The sequence below is a fragment of the Oxyura jamaicensis genome, chromosome Z, assembly GCF_011077185.1.
Source record: "Oxyura jamaicensis isolate SHBP4307 breed ruddy duck chromosome Z, BPBGC_Ojam_1.0, whole genome shotgun sequence".
Lineage (NCBI taxonomy): Eukaryota > Metazoa > Chordata > Aves > Anseriformes > Anatidae > Oxyura > Oxyura jamaicensis.
Window position 1 is genome coordinate 25,455,587 of NC_048926.1, and position 16,363 is coordinate 25,471,949.

The 16,363-nt window shown below is 40.5% G+C and overlaps 1 protein-coding gene across 9 annotated transcripts in view; it reads right to left on the reverse strand.

The window, feature by feature from the left end:
- The window catches only part of PDE8B (phosphodiesterase 8B), an 85,353-nt gene that overhangs the window by 44,031 nt on the left and 24,959 nt on the right, over nt 1-16,363 (reverse strand). The gene's annotated exons all lie outside the window — the stretch shown is intronic.

Below are 16,363 nucleotides of genomic sequence, written 5' to 3' on the forward strand. Positions count from 1 at the left end.
CAGTTTATTATTTTTCCAAAGGACCATGGACCATGGACCATGATGTTTCTTCCTTGGAGAATACAATAGTGTGTTAAGACTTAACATTGCCTGTGTATGAGACTGGAATTACATACAGCGGCAGCTGATATGTTGGACTTCCACTCATCACTGAGCACTGATTCTTCTGAGCCCAATGTATGTCAGAAGGCAGTAGCAGGCAGGACTCCAGAAAACTACACCACAAAGCCTGCCATGGTTTTCCAAAGCAAAAAGTGCCTCCCATGTAAGTATAGTTAACCTCTCCCTTTCTCACACAAAGGCTTCGCTTCCCACTTGACCTCCTGCCATATTGGAAGGGAACATTATGCAAGTAGGGGTTATCACAATACTGGCCATGAAGTAATGAGTAAGGTTAGAGAAACAGAATTCTCCCCAAACTCCCAACTGCTCTTTCCTGCCTCCAGAAATAAAATTTAAAAAAATAGCATATTTACACTCCAGTGGTATTACACAGGAAACTTTTAAAAATATAAATATATTTTTAATCTTGAATTACTTTGATTTAGATAAGTGTTTTTAGGTCATCTCACTTGAAGAATCTCTAGTAAGCAGAATAACAACAGGTACACAATGGGCTTGGGTCTCTATCACTTCAAAAGCTTCTTTTTTAAAATGCACAGCTCCAACAGTTCCCAAACGTATTGATCAAGGGCCTGGGATTCTTCACAAAGGATGCTTAGGACACTAATATCACTTTTTTAACCCATTTATTAATGCTACTTAGGAATTGACATTGTAAATTACTGTTTTCTGCTTTGCTTTTTCTGCTTCAGGGGGCATCCAGCTTTCATCACCTGGTTTTGTTCAAGATGGAATAACTATGCCTAAGAGACAGATCTATGCAGGCTAGTTTATCTGACTCTTTCTAGGGATTTCTTTTCTTCACTTCTCTTAGCCTGTGTATTTAAAACAACAAAATAAAAATCCACACAGCTGTGACTCGGGAGTTCTTTCTGTGCTACATCCATGTCAGCCTCATGAATAGAAAATACTTGGATGGAAAGACCTGAAAATCAAGGAGTCCTATTTTTTTCTCCAACCCCACCCCAGTATTTTAGCACGTTCCTGTCTTTTCTGATGATAATAAAGCTTCCTGAGGATTAGAAAATCTGAGATTCCCAACGTAGGTGAACTTGTCACAGTCCTGCTCAGCACAGACATGATTTACTTCCAACCACTACCACATAGGGATGCAGAAATGGTGCTGCTCTATCAGAAAGATTGACATGTATAACCTTTAAGCCATTCCTTATACCATGCATGGAAACAGAGGAGACCCTCAGATGAAGACCGGTAATGATCCTGAGCATAGGAAAGATTAATAAACCTTCATCTTAGACAGAGCAAAGAGTATGTCCTCCTTTCTGGACTTTCTTTTCAAAGTTCTGAGTTTTGTTCTACAAGCTCACTCAGTCCCACACATTTGTATGCCTGAATTGCTTTCGGTACAAATGACTGGCTCACTTTTCAAAATACAGCTAGAGGAGGCCACAGGAATATGACATGAGTGCCTCGTCTTTGTAAAGTAGCACACATCTCCCCTGTGCCTAAAGGAACTTATTTAACATCTTCCTAACTCCCAGAAGAGTCTGACCATGTGGATGTTGCATATTAGTGATTCCACAACCATACCTCTGCCCATTTCCTGGCTTGAGTGAGTATCTTACTGCTGATGATTTCCAATTTAAATAAATCTCTCATTATTTTATTGACTGGCAGGAAGGACTGCTAATAGACTTGCAACCTAAATCAATTAGTACAGAATTTCATGACAAACTTTTCTGGTAAAACATGTGGAGCCTGCTTCCAAGGAGGTCAGTGAAAAAAATCCTAATTTCAGTGAGCAGAGGAAGAGACACAGGGTTGGAAACAAAGAAATTATAAGTAAGCTGTCTTGGAATAACAAGAGCTTAAAAACAGTGAAGAAATTTTTGTTCTAACATTTTAAACAGTCCAATATTTTTTTTCCAGTATCATTATAATCTCCTAGGTAATCTCCAGTGGAATCAGCTATTAATCAAAGAATTATATTAATCAATGAATTAAAGAAAGTCAATGGTATTTTCTTAAATCATTTCTTTTCATATAAATTAGTGATCATCAATTACCTTACTATCATAGCAGTACCATTAAGAAAAATGGACAGACCACTTTATTAAAGGTCCATCCTTTTGTCACCACTACAAAAATCTTTACCCCTCATGTGACTGAAGACTTACAGCCCCTGCAGTTTATGAATGATCAATAATTAAAAACACAACTACTGTAAAGATAATGACTAATTAGCACAGCAAAATCTTCTTGAATAATTCTTTATTGTTCCAGAGAAACAACAGCAGCTGGAGCCAGCCAAGCTGTGAAGCGTATTTGCTGGGAGTCCAGTCTCCTGGAAAGGGACAGGATGTACTGCTTGAGATGCTCTATGGCATCACACAGACACTAAGGACTACTGATACTGTTTGTGTCCTGAAGGCTCCTTTCCCCTAGCCACTACATCTCCTTCCACTTTTACTTAAGACAATAATTATCAGCCACTGGACCTACTTGCATACTGATACAGCCCTTCCCCTCACATCTCATTTTCACACCTCTGTCCCTTTGGTTTCTAATGAGTTACTCAAATGACCTCTCTTTTAGGCCTAGCTCTTACCACATGACTTCAGTTCTCTGGCTCCATCTCTCCTTCTTCATCAGGGCTCCTTTACATTTGTTTTCAGCTCACTTCCCATCCATATCCCTGGTGGGGTTTGATATCTCAGCCTGTCCTTTGGCTTTTACCATATTCTATTATACCACTATTTTCAATCTCTCTCTCTCTCTCTTTTTTTTTTTTTTTTTTTTTCTTTCTGTGTCCAAACACTGGCCCTGAAAAGGATTACAATCAAATGTGACCTCTGCACTGGTCTTATATTCAAATTCTCTCAGAGGCTTGAATTCCCTTAAGAGACAGAGCGCCCAAGGCTTTTCACAAACAACCCCAGCTTGCAGCTGTCTGCAACTAGGGCAGTCAGGTCCACTCCTGCTTTCCACCAATGTTATGTACCTCTCTTCTTTCTCTTCTTTTATCTGTCTGTTGTTGTTTAGAAGAACTATGTCCCAGATTTTCTTCTACTTCTCTTCTCTTCTCTTCTCTTCTCTTCTCTTCTCTTCTCTTCTCTTCTCTTCTCTTCTCTTCTCTTCTCTTCTCTTCTCTTCTCTTCTCTTCTCTTCCCTTCCCTTCCCTTCCCTTCCCTTCCCTTCCCTTCCCTTCCCTTCCCTTCCCTTCCCTTCCCTTCCCTTCCCTTCCCTTCCCTTCCCTTCCCTTCTCTTCTCTTCTCTTCTCTTCTCTTCTCTTCTCTTCTGCTCTGCTATACTCTGCTCTGCTCTGCTGTGTTCTATTCCGTTCCATTCCATCCTATCCTATCCTATCCTATCCTATCCTATCCTATCCTATCCTATCCTATCCTATCCTATCCTATCCTATCCTATCCTATCCTATCCTATCCTATCCTATTTTTTTTCTGTAGTTTTTAGGCCACTCTTTCTCTGTTTGGACTCTCTCATGTGCTTCCTTTATGAGCTTCAACTGTTACAGGGGATATTACTTGACCTGTAGAGCAATTTATGTGGATTGAAGTAGGAGCAAACTTACAGGAGAAAAATGAAGAGCTGTTTTCACTAAGATGTTGCCTCTGATTCAAGAAGTCCCTTAATCATAAGCGGGCAATGGCTGGGAGAATAAACAGGATAGATCACAACATGTTCCTCCCAGGGTTCCTGCTGCTGTAGATTTGGTCTTGAGCTAGATGATTTTTGTCATGACCTCCAAGGCTTTCCCAAGCACCATTCTTCCCTGATTCATTCATTTAATCAGTTGACTCAGTTAATTTCCTTCTCCCACCAACACAGTTGCTCTCCCAGTAGAGAGCTACCTCTGTTGTTACATTCCCCAGAGCCTTTCAGAGTGCTCCCACTTGATTTTTTTATTTTCCTTTTCTGTGGCTTCCAGTTGATTAGTGGATTGGCTTTCTCACGTTCTTACACCCTGCATTTCCTTGGCTCTCACTAGAGGGCTGCAAAACCACTCTTCTCGGGCTCCACAACCCGCCTTCCTCAGTGCCAGACAGCTGCCACCTTTCCAAGGAGTCCAGAGGAGCATTAAATGTTTGGATTGCACAACCCTAAGGTTAATGGTAAGGTCATGCCACTTTATTATGAGAAAGAAATGATCAAACACATATAGTATGTAGAAGAAATTAGGTTTCATCCTTGTTGACTTAGCTGATTAGCCACTTCAAACTGCAAACTCTGCAGGCATCCATAAGAGATGCTAACGGATGACATCAGTATGTCATTAACAGCTTTTTCAGTGTTAAGCAGCAGATACGCAGGAACTGTTAAAAAAAGAAACAAAAAGCATTTGCATTTTGTAGAGCTAATCTATTCATTACATATATGACCTAACCTTTGCATAAGTCACAAATATTTGCAAAAACAGCAAGCATCTACTTTCCATGATGTATTAGAAACCAAGAAACCAAGGCTACTGCATACCCACAATCTATCAATAACCCATTCACAGGCTTCTGCTTGTAGCAACACTGTGGCAATAACTGGATGTATGTCATAGTTTTTATTGGTATAGATCAATGACTACAAATTCATGCATCCACTGCAAAGACTACTAAATTATCCAGGCTTTTATTTCAGCCTAAAGAGACTCACATGCCTTTCCTTCCTCAACTATTTTGAGCTCAGCTTCTCGAGCTCCACTCAAGCAGAAGTCCCTTAAGTGTTTCTCTTTAGAATCAAAGGTCAGCAGCACTCCACAGTCCTCCTCAATGCCCACATCTGCTGCCTTTCACACCACTGTCACTGTATTGTTTGAAATCTGGTCCAGCCTTGGCTTTCAGAAATCTCCTCTACCCTAAGACCCTTTCTGCTTTTCTCTCCACCCCATAGAAGGTCCATCCTCTAACTCTGATCATCCTCTAACAAAGTCTCAGGCTGTTTTTGCCTCCATACATATCACTGCAGGGATTGTACCTTAAAAATACTGACCTTAAGGTCCATTTAACGGCAATAGAAAACAGATTTTCACCTTTTTTTTCTTCATTTTCCTGATCACAAGAAAGGAAAAAATCTTCAGAAACACAGCTCCTGGTATTTGCAAACCCTTCTACTTCTTACCACCCCATCCTTCACCCTATCTTTGCCCTTTGCTTGGGATGTCAGGCAGTGGAGCCTACCAGTAAGTTTGCAAATTTCCAAGTTTTCATGATTTTCATGTTTTGACAATGCCCTCAAAAAACAACAGAAAGTAACCCAAAAAGCAATGTCCCTAAATGCTTAGACTGTTCGTGGATTTCACAGTGTCACAATAATGTCTCACTCCTCTCATCTCTGGCTCTGTTAACTCTCCATCACAACTACAGGATACTCTGTTGAAGGAAGCAATATGATTTACAGTTTGTGTTTTATGGTGCTTCAGCAATGGTGTCTTGGTCTTTCACACAGTTAGCTAATATAAGGATAACAGCAGATATTCATGGCTGTGGTTTTTTTGCTTTGTTGAAAAGCAAACACACCCAGAGTCAGCATATGCCAAAAAAAAAAACCAACAACAACAACAACAACAAAAAAAAAACAAACAAAAAACGTTTTTACTGTAACATTTTTATCTTTTTTTGCAGGCTTATTCCTTCAAACAGTATCTGCATATTTGGATTCTTGACTAAAATTTATGATCCCACTTTATGATTTTTCAGCCCAAGGAAACGTTAATACAATTTAACCAAAAAAAGAAAGAAAAGAAAAACAGGCAAAACCCATATTCACGTATCTTTGGTATAAAGCATTAAGGATGGAAAACACAACCAACTTTTTTGAAAACATATATATACCAAAAGTACAGCCCTGAATGTTTATAAAAGTGGTATTTCCCATGATTTCTGTTATCACTCCAGCTCTTATTACTACAGAAAACACAATCAGAATCAGAACCTCTTTAAGAGAATTTGTGAATGTTTTGGAGACAATCTCCTTTTTTATTCACAATTGTTCATTTCCACATTGCAGCAAATGGGATCTTTCCATTTGAAATTCAGGTCTTTTTTGTTCCCAAAACTTTTGCATTCAGAAGAGTGTTGCCAGCAGGTCAAGGGAGGTGATCCTCCCCCTCTCCTCAGCCCTGGTGAGGCCACTCCTGGAGTGCTGTGTCCAGTTCTGGGCTCCCCGGTGCAAGAGAGACATGGAGCTACTGGAGTGAGTCCAGAGGAGGGCTACAAAGATGATGAGAGGACTGGAGCACACGACGTATGAGGACAGGCTGAGAGAGCTGGGCCTGTTTAGCTTGGAAAAGAGAAGACCGAGGGAAGACCTCATCAGTGTGTATAAATATCTGAGGGGAGGGTCTTGAGAGGATGGAGCCAGTCTCTTTTCAGTTGTGCCCAGCAACAGGACGAGAGGCAACAGGCACAAACTGAAGCACAGGAGGTTCCAGCTGAGTACGAGAGGGCACTTCTTTACTGAGAGGGTGACAGAGCACTGGCACAGGTTGCCCAGAGAGGCTGTGGAGTCTCCTTCTCTGGAGACATTCAAAACCTGACTGGATGCTGTCCTGTGCCATGTGCTCTAGGAGATCCTGCTTGGCAGTGGGGTTGGACCAGATGACCTCCAGAGGTCCCTTCCAACCTCAGCCATCCTCTGATTCTTTTGGTTAGATTGCATAATGCCATCTGTTTTTAAGATGGTGCTATTTAAAATGTAGAACCTCATATAACTTAATGTTATAAAAAAAAAACATATCGAATATTTTAATATGCATTAAAAACATATCAACACATTTTTTACAGCATACTCCATGAAAAGTATTATTAAACAGTTTCACAACAGAACTCTAACATAAGCGTAGTTTTTTACTTAATGAATTAATTTAGCTCTCGTTTAGGAGGCCTGAGAACTAAGGCAACTTAGTTTTAAATCACACAGTGTGGCATTTCACGCATCCAATGATTTAATCATGTAAAGTTTATCTGTAAGTCAGGAACGTTTTACTGTGGAGTTTTGAGCATACTCTTCACATATATGCAGATGTTCATGATCCACAATATATTCACCTCTTACAGATACTATATATGATTTTATTGAGAAGCCTCAGAGCTCAAAATTTCCTTGGTTAAAAAAAATATATATATTATTTTACTTGCTTAGCTATCATGCATACAACTATTAAGCGACAAGTGGGCCAGATCCTCACCTCAGGACTCCACAGACTGAGGCATACACCATTAAAAAACTTCAATACCCAGGCAGTAAATGAGACCCAAATCCACAAAGACAAGCAGGTCTGGCAGGCTCTCCCTTAGTTGCATGCATCCAGCTCAAATAGAGAGAACATGAACTTGCAGCTGGTTCTTCTGCTTTCCCAACACAAGCATAACAAGGAGGAAGCCCTCCCAATGCCTCCTATTAAAAACCCTTCCCTTGCATGACCACTCTCACTTCTGGGATACACAGCATGTCTCTCGCTGCATACTCTCTCCCTCACCCGTGATCCCTGCATTCCTTTTTTGCAGTGACCTGTGCCTGAACAGGAACCTTAAGCACAGGTGAACAGGTAGGTGAACACTCATCTGAAAGAGAGGAGTTTGAAATGTTTAAGCTAGGCTGGGCACTGGCTACCATATACGAGATTACACCTGCCCACTGCTGTCCCTGCACGTCCCATGTACTCTGTCCCAATTTGACTGAGTCCTTAAGAGGATCTGCCATAGAAATGTCTTTGGGTGTGAACTCCACATATTCTTCAGTGTGAGGTATGTGCAAAGACCACATTTTAGGACAGCTAAGATTGGCAACAGCTCTGGAGATAAGAAGTTCTCATAAACACTCCAAGATCTAAGAATCAAATGGCTACAGCAGAATTTCTTAGAATTACATATATTGGATGCTTAAGATGTTTTTGCTTGTTTGTTTTTTTTGAGTTTGCTTCTCTGCTCCTAAAACTGATTCTGTGCAAAGCTGCAAAGATCTGTCTGATCAGAGCCAGTTTCAGGAACAGATGTTAAGATTTCTATCTTTCTTCTTTCATCCTTATTCCACTTGATATGTTCTCCTGGCTTATCTCAAATAAGAAATTATGAAAATATGAATATGAAAATATTTGAAAACATATATTTGTTTTCTCTCTATCTCTGAACTTATTTTTCTCCTGCAAAATAATTCATCTATTTTTAAGTAATTACAGAGAGTCACGAGAACATAATCTTCCTGTGTCATTCTAAAATCAGTGGCAAGGTAAAGGAAGGAAAGCAAAGCATAAGATGCACCAAACCTATGAAAGACCCTGGGAAGTGACAGGGGGATGAGGGCAGCTGGCATAAACAGGTCACAAAACCTGTGTCCTTAAGAGGAAAGGAATTGAGGAAGACAAAATATACCAGCAGCAAATTGCTACTGATTTTAGGCAAACTCTTGAACAAGAAAGGTGACACTAGTGAAATAATTCTGTGGGCTTTAATAGAACAAATGTACAACTGATATAAAATTAAAACTGAAGCAAGAATATTCTATTACGACTTTCTGCATTCTGTTCAGATATTGTTAAGCAGCTTCTTATAAATACATTACAGTCAGCTAAATATGAGCTAGCAGTGTGCTCAGGTGGCCAAGAAGGCCAACAGCATCCTGGCTTGTATCAGAAACAGCATGGCCAGCAGGTCCAGGGAAGTGATTGTCCCCCTGTACTCGGCTCTGGTGAGGCCACACCTGGAGTGCTGTGTTCAGTTTTTGGCCCCTCGCTACAAGAAGGACATCGAGATGCTCAAGTGAGTCCAGAGAAGGGCAACAAAGCTGGTGAGGGCTCTGGAGAACAAGTCTTACGAGGAGCGGCTGAGGGAGCTGGGATTGTTCAGCCTGGAGAAGAGGAGGCTCAGGGGTGACCTTATCACTCTCTACGGGTACCTGAAGGGAGGCAGTAGCCTGTAGGTGGGGCTTGGTCTATTTTCCCACATGCCTGGTGACAGGACGAGGGGGAATGGGCTAAAGTTGCACTGGGGGAGGTTTAGGTTGGATATTAGGAAGAACTTCTTTACCGAAAGGGTTGTTAGGCATTGGAATAGGCTGCCCAGGGAAGTGGTTGAGTCACCATCCCTGGAGGTCTTTAAGAGATGTTTAAATGTAGAGCTTAGGGATATGGTTTAGTGGAGGACTTGTTAGTGTTCCATCCTAGATGATTCTGTGATTATCATAGGAGGAAGCAGAACACGTAAGTATAAAGTGTAAATCACCCTACCTTGGTGATTACTTTGTTAATTTGAGCATATAAGTTACCATTTGTCCTCCTCACAGCAGTATGTAAGAATAATGCTCACGGCAATAGCTGCTTTGAGATCTGTCAAGGGAAGACGAGATAAAAAAATCCTGCAGTCCATAAACAGTAGCCTGTGTCCCATTTACTCACGTAATTTGTAAATTCATACTTTTATCAGAATCTGAAACCAATCCCACAGGTTTATACATACAATGCATTCCCACACACTTTTTTCTTATGTGGATTGAAGGCCCATTGTCTCCACATTGTTCCTACTAACACCAGTACCATGATTCTGATTCTTGATGTTAGCAAAAAATAGCTTTGTTGTCCAAGTAAAGACTCAACTTCTCTGCGGTTGGTTAAACCCAGTTGATTAGGACCTACCTTAATGAAAACCTATAAACATCTGGGGGAAGATTTCTAAACATATACCCCTGTCCTTTTAAAGGCTTGGTCAGGAACAGCCAATATTGGTCATACCGAACCAACATTCTATCTCTAGAAGTGACCAACAGCAGATGACAAACTGAAGAATGGGAGAACAGGGCAAGCACAATGACACTGCGCCTTATATACCTCTAAGCTCAACACTGATAGCACATCTAAGCTTATGCTTTCCTTACAGAAAAGCCATGCTAACTCTTCTCAAGCACATCATATTATCCTATTACTTATGACACCTACCTGTGTTACATTTTATAGTTAGACATAGCATCTTGCTCAGATGGAAACATAACGTAGTTCCTACATGACTTTTTGAACCCTTAATGGAAAGCTAACATGTTATTATCCGATTTTCACTCCTCTGGCACTGACACCAGTTTAAAGAACAGGTGACACATCATAGTAGTAAGTAGTTCAGCAATTTCAGATTTATGTGCCTTGTGAATTCCTGGGTGAATATGTGACTCTGTGATTCTGCAATATGCCTGGCAATATCTCCTCCTCTTCCTCCCCACAGCAGAACAATAACAAGTTTGCATCCCCAGGTCTGCTACTCCAATGTCTCTCAAGAGCAGTGTGCCCAGAAGACAGCTGGCTCAGATGACTTGTCAGCAGTCATGTGCATTGCTTGAGAAGGAGATGGCCTCAAAAGATATATTTATCATTATCAGCTTACTCACTATCAGCGATGTTTTTATAGCAAGGCCATAACACCTACAGCAAAAATGTTATAAATGAATTTTAGTAGGTAAAATACACAGCCAGGAAAACATCAAAATGCAAACTATTGTATTACACTCTGATGCCAGTTTTCTTTCAAGAAATTCTATCCTTGATGGATCCTTTCTTGCTCTAAATTCAGCATTGATTTTAAGAAAAAAAAATCGTATTGCTTAATGGGCTTCCAAGTCAATGTTTAATTTACAAACTTTTGATGAGAAAGCTTCCTTCTTACATTAAACTGATCTTATGTATTGCAAACTTCTTAGTCTTCTGTTTAAGTAGAAGTTTAAAAGTGTATTTACTTAGAACTGGCTGGATAGATATCCATACTATAGGAGTACAATATTTGAGAAACCACATTGACTGTGACAAGGTGTCATTTCAAGGTACTACTTACCACAGATGCTGTTAATTCATTAAAACAAACAAACAAACAAACCATCAAAAAGATCAGCAACAGAAAAAAAACAACTCTACCCTGACCCAGAGTCAGGAACAAGTCATTTTTATCAGGGAACAAGTCATGGCAAAAATCTAATGCCTTGATTTCCAACAGTATTTTGACTAAGAATTTTGACTAGGATTTCCTGTTCACAGAGCAGCAAAGCACATAAATTCGGAGCATAGCTTTCCCCACTATCTACAGGGTCTCAAGGTCTGCAACAATAAGAAACTTCCTCTCTTCTTCCTCGATATTCAGAACCTGAACAGAAAGAAGGGCCTCAGCTCATGCTTAGAGATGCTCAATGTAATCCCAAAGAATCACTGGCTTTCCCAAAGAATGACTGGCTTGAATGGACCCTTGAAGGTTATCTAATCGCTCCAACTGGTGCTATCCTAACAATAGATCAGGTCAACCTTGTCTTTGTCTATGCCTTTTCAGCATGACTGTTGCTCAGGCAATCACCTCCCAGACTCTACTGATGAGAAAGGAATTTAAATCTATAGACTGTCCAAGAGCATTTGTATTCAGTTCTCATGGCAAGGGTTTGGTAGGAAGGGGAGCTGCAGGGTGGCCTCTGTGAGCAAAGCCCAGCAGCTGCCCCATGTCAGATCAAAGTCAGCTCCAGAGGGCTCTGAAAGGGACCCACTGCTGGCCAGAGCTGAGCCATGAGTGATGCTGGCTGGGCCTCTGGGAGAGCAGATTGAAGAAAGGGGTAAAAATTACTGTGCAATAGCAGCTGGGGGAGAGCTGCAGCCCCCCAGGTGAGTGCAGCAGGAGGGCAGGAGGGGCTCCAGGCAGGCAGCAGCAGTTCCCCTGCAGCCTGTGGAGAGGCCCCTGGAGGAGCAGGCTGTCCCCCTGCAGCCCATGGGTCCCACACGGAGCAGATCTCCACGCTGCAGCCCGTGGAGGAGCCCCCGGGGGAGCAGGGGCAGAGAGTGACTGTGAAGGAGCGACAGAGACAAAACTTTAGGGAATGACCACAGCCCCCATTCCCCATTCCCCTATGCTACTTGACAGGAGGAAGTAGGATATGGTGGATGGGGGAGGGGGGAAGATGTTTTATTTTTCTTTTAGTTTCTCACTGTTTCAGTCTGTTAGTGATAGGTAATGTGTTATATTAATCTCCTTAATCTGAGTCTGTTTTGCCCGTGACGGTAATTGATGAGCAATCTCCCTGTCCTTATCTCAACCCTTGAGTTCTTTTTCATTGCAGTTTATCTCCCTCTTCTTTTGAGGGGAGTGAGAGAGCAGCTATGGCACAGTTTAGCTGCCCAGCAGGAGAAAACCAACACAGCATTCATTGTGAGCTACTGCATAAGAGAGAAATATCTGCTATCATAATGTAGTCCTGTTTTATTTCTTTCCTTCTACATACCTGTAACATTGACCAAATTTACACTATCTTTAGGAAAAAATGCAAACAAATTTCATTTTAAAGCACTTTAAAAAATGAATAGTGAACTCCTATAGACTCTTTTAGAGATATGAATCTTCAGTAACTCTTAGTATAATTGCTGGGGCAGGTTCACAGATTATGGCTTCAGGAATAATACTCGCTTTAATCCAGCAGTGCACAGGTAATAGAGACTCATTTCACAAACAACATAGTTTTTAGACTTGTGGAAATAAAGCCAATTACAGAATACTTTTCACAATTACATTTTTATTTTGAATGCTGACTTTGTCAGCAGAAGTTTCTCTGACAGCATACTTAGAACACACATTTCAGGTTTTGTTAGTGTCCTTGCAGGGTGATAATAGACACAGGAAAAACAAACTTTTCCAAACATCTGTCAAAGTAAGTAGAATATGCCCAAGACTTGTGGATCATAGCATGAAGAAACTTCTTGCTGTAATTCAATTTGTCATTACTGTCCACTCTCAAGTTAGTAAGAAAATGAGTCACACACATTATATCCAGTCAAACCTCATTACATCAATTTTAGGGAAAACCACAGCAACTAAGTCTGAACTGTTTCAGAAATACTGATGTTTAAGAGAATCATTGGTGTTTAGATGAGAGCAAATTCCAGAAGTATAGACACAGCAAGGTTTGAAAATTAATTTTATTTTTGTCTTTATATGTTCAGCTAGTCAAAAAAGCACCCACCATGAGGAGAGGAAACAAAGGACCAAACCAAACAACTTCGTGCATCTATTTAAAGTTAAGGTGAACTCATACTTTCAGTACTGTATGTCATTTTTTGTTCCCTTACGTTAACAAAAACTAGAAAAAAATAAAGATAAAGTAACAAGAATAATCCTGGATATTCCCAGACATCTCCAGAGAACTAAAAGACAAGTCTTCTTCCACCAGAAGGAGATGTAGCCAAGGAAGAACACAATAAAACCATGAATGGCGTAGAGCTGAAAGAAAAATCACAGAATCACAGAACTGAAGGGATTGGAAGGGACCTCAAAAGATCACCAGGTCCAACGCCCCTGCCAAAGCAGGTTCCTTAGAGCAGGTTGCCCAGGTAGGTGTCCAGACGGGCCTTGAATATCTCCAGAGAAGGAGACTCCACAACCTCCCGGGGCAGCCTGTCCCAGTGCTCCATCACCCTCACTGTGAAGAAGTTCTTTCGCATGTCGGTGCAGAACTTCCTGTGCTCTATTTTGCGGCCATTGCCCCTTGTCCTGACCCACAAACCACTGAAAAGAAGTTGGCCAAATCCCTCTGTCTCCCACACCTCAGGTATTTATACACATTGATGACATCCCCTCTCAGTCTTCTTTTCTCCAGGCTGAACAGACCCAGGTCTCTCAGCCTTTCTTCATAGGGAAGATGCTCCAGGCCCTGTATCATCTTTGTGGCCCTCTGCTGGACTCTTTCCAGGAGATCCCTGTCTTTTTTGTACCGGGGAGCCCAGAACTGGACACAGTACTCCAGGTGAGGCCTGACCAGGGCAGAGTAGAGGGGGAGGATCACCTCCCTTGACCTGCTGGCCACTCTCCTTTTAATGCACGCTAGGATCCCGTTAGCCCTCTTGGCCACGAGGGCACACTGCTGACTCATGGTCAGTAAAAATGACTCACCAATATTCTTTGCAATACAAGAAATACAAAACTTTCACTTAAATTATTAGGCCAATGGTGAGGGTGCAGTTCAAAGGCAATTGCTCAAAATTTACCAACGGTAGGTCCCTGTATTGCCATGAAATAAATATGACAGTAGGATCATAACCACAACTCTGAATTATTTAAAAATTTTTCCAAAGATTGGCCAAGAGGTAAAATTATCAGGAGGCATACATTAGAAGTGTGGCCAGCTCAGCATTTGCTTCAGAGCCTGTTCTGCTCCCTCCATCTCCCACTGAACTACCAGAACAGATTACAAGTTTCTGTGCTGTGTTACTGGACTCTACAATGTCAGTAAGAATTTGCTGGAAGACAGATATCATTTCTGATATTCCTCCTGGAAGTTAGCAAAGGAGGAAATTAAATATTTTAATATGATAAATAATTCGGGGGTTTTCCACAACTCTAATTCTACTAAAAAGCAGCAATCTATCTCAATGTAACACTGCCATTGGTTGCTAGCAGTGGAGGATTTTTTTTTAATTTAAGAATATTTTGACAAGTGTGTTCTTAAACAATTTAACACTGCTCATACAATAGTAGATAACCTACCTGGTTTCTTACCCAAGAAGAAGATTTCAGCCATTTTGGCTTCCACTATTTATCTATTGTAAACTATACAGTATTTTACTGTAAGTCATTAAATTCAGATTAACCAGAATTCACAGGTTCTTTATTCCCTTCAAAATCACTAGGATTATGCCTCTCAGTATACTGAAAGCAGTTTGGAGCAGATACTCAAATACTGGTTTGCAAGTGCACACATAGGTATTATGGACTCTACATCAAAGGCTAAAAGGAAGACAACATTTTCCCCCTAACGTATGCATGGTTTTTAGTCTACCTCTTCTCCAACGTTATTCAATGCAGATACTACCTACTATCTATCAATATTAAGTTTGAGCAATTAGAAGACTTCTTGTTTCAGAGACGCATGGCGGAAAACACCACCAGAACTTTGATTAGTATTACCTCCACTTATCTCAACTCTCAGGTGGGCATAGCTGAAAAGACCTCCTTCCAGGTTGAGCAAGGTCCAATTCTATTTTCCTTTGCCAGTTACTGAAAGGCATCTACTTATTATCTCAGACCAAAGTCAACACAATATTCCCCTTGCTGGAACACAGAAAACACAAAAATGGAACAAAGATGTTGTGCTGAGTGCTGGTCACTTCCTGAACCTTTCTGAATTTTCTTTCACTTAGAAAACACAGATATGAACTTTGATCTAAGTTGTACAAAAATAATAAAATAAACATAATTAAAGAATAGAATATTCCTCACTTTCCTCAAAAACATAATGTTGTCTCTTCCCTCTTCTCAACTCTATCATGATGCCAGGCAGTGTTTGCTTTGTGGTTCCTCTGTCTTACTTGTTTGAGTTTGGGGACAGATAGATCAAGTCAATTAGTTCAGCCTTGTAATTTTAATTTCAGCATCCAAAAGGTATGTCCTGAAATTATACCTAGAAACTATTAAAACAAAAGCTAACAAACAAAACCCTCCAAAAAAAATCCAAACCTCCAAATTCCAAATCATAATGCCATCACCGAATAAAGCAAAAATTATTATCTTCCTGAGTTTTAATGATAATGTACACATGTAAAAGTGTATGTACACTTTTTCCATTACAATCTAACATTGATTCTAAAATCAAGAAATAGCATTTTTCAAAGGATGTAAAGAATAACAAGTAGAGATTCTATAGGTACGTAAGACAGAGAGTGTCTTGAGCAGATAGTGATAGGACAAATGGTACCGGCTTTAAACTAAGAGAGGGTAGATTTAGATGTGATGTTTACTCAAAATATAGTGACGCACTGGAACAGATTGCCCAGAGAGGTTTTGGATGCTCCATCCTTGGAAGTGTTCAAGGCCAGGCTTGATGGGGCTTTGAGCAGCCTGGTCTGGTGGGTGGCATCCCTGCCCATGGCAGAGGGGTTGGAACTAGGTGATCTTTAAGGTCCCTTCCAACCCAAACCATTCTGTGATTCTATGATTCTATAATTTAAATATATGTCAAAATTAACTGGTTTGCTGTTGATTCATTAACAGAAATAAAGATAGAAGAATTATTCCTACAGTAGTCTCTACTATCTAAAGTATCAAGTGAGGGTCTCTCAAGTAAAAATGCTTCCAGCTCAATGCTTCCTTCTATTATGCATTACAAGTTATCAATATGAAAGTCTGCTGTGTCTCACACTAAAAATCGTGCAGACAACAAAAATCAATGTCAAATTCTCATCAAAATAAACAACTCAGAGGCTTGCATACTAACTGAATAATTTATTATCACATTTATTTCAGTTTAAGTTTCTATTTTAATTTTGACAAAG